This window comes from Cebus imitator, unplaced genomic scaffold, assembly GCF_001604975.1.
Source record: "Cebus imitator isolate Cc_AM_T3 unplaced genomic scaffold, Cebus_imitator-1.0 Scaffold103, whole genome shotgun sequence".
NCBI lineage: Eukaryota > Metazoa > Chordata > Mammalia > Primates > Cebidae > Cebus > Cebus imitator.
The window spans coordinates 3,279,519-3,280,733 of NW_016107418.1; the positions used below are offsets into that span (position 1 = coordinate 3,279,519).

The window sequence follows — 1,215 nt, forward strand, 5'->3', positions numbered from 1 at the left end:
AAAAAAAAAAAAAAAAAATTATCTATCTATCTATCTCTCTGTCTAGATATTTTAGTCTAGTTTCTTGTACTTGATGTGTTTATTGAGCTTTTTCCTTTGGAAGGTTCAGTAAGTTTCCTTAGGTCTAGTCCGTGAGAGTCAAGCACTTGCGTGGCTTTGGTCAGACATGGGCTGGAAGAACGAGTTGGCTAAGGTAAATGGCTGTTAAATATTAGAGCTTTGAGGTCACAAGGAGGAACCTGGCAAAAGACATCAGAGTGATTCAGAGGCCAAAGGCCAGGCTGAGGGCCCACCCTCTCAGCTACCCCATTTGGCTTGGGAATGTCCTGTATGCGACAGAGAGGACAGCTAGATATCAGACTATCTCTACAGCCCAGGGGAAAGGGCAATCGGCCGACTTTTGTACCAGAAAGGGCCAGTTTGGACTGGAGGGGAGAGTGAATTCATTCAGATCAGCAACTCCCTGAGGGGTGGAGGGAAAGAAGGAGAAGCTGACAGCCTGTCTCTGGAGAAGGGGAAAGAAGTTATTGATTTCTTCTGGGGAGAGAGGGAGGAAATGAGGCACTTCTGGGTGGGGAGAAGAGGAGGTGACTCTGAATGGCACATACAGCTTCACAGAGGCCAGTCTGCAGCAGGGGCTGTCCTGGATGCTCTGTGGAGAAGCCTGAAATGTGCTGAAGGGGTGGCGAGGGACAGAGAGGCCTCCCTCCATGGACATCTGGGTGGGGAAGGAGAGCTGCTGCTCTCTGCTTCCAAAAGGAGCCAACAGACAGTGCTGCCCATCAGGACGGGCTCTGACAACCAGATGGCTTCTGACCGTCACACAGAGGTCTCCAAAATGTGGAGCTCCTTTTAATTCATTTGAGGCTCATCTAGGAAAAGTAGAGTATGCCATAAAATCAAACGGACGGGGATGTCGGGGCCCATGGGGACACTCTGGGGACCCACTTCTGGGGACCTCTCCACAGCTGAACACTTAAGCTCTGTCACTGGGCTTGGGGATCAGCACTGGAACCTCCCGACCCTTGACTCACAGGGACAACCCAGCCCCAGCCTGATGAGGAGGGGACTGCAGCTGCTCAGCTGAACTCCTACAGGGCAGGCAGGAAGGAGCCGGGGGCCGGAGCCCACGTTCCCGACGTCTGACAGTAGACTACAATAAAGGAGGCAAAATGACAGCCTCACAGGAAAGTAATTTCCTATCAGAAAAAAAAA

At 51.2% G+C, this 1,215-nt stretch overlaps 1 protein-coding gene across 1 annotated transcript in view; it reads left to right on the forward strand.

Annotated features, from left to right (window-relative positions):
* The window catches only part of URAD (ureidoimidazoline (2-oxo-4-hydroxy-4-carboxy-5-) decarboxylase), an 11,658-nt gene that overhangs the window by 734 nt on the left and 9,709 nt on the right, over positions 1-1,215 (forward strand). The window lies entirely within an intron of this gene.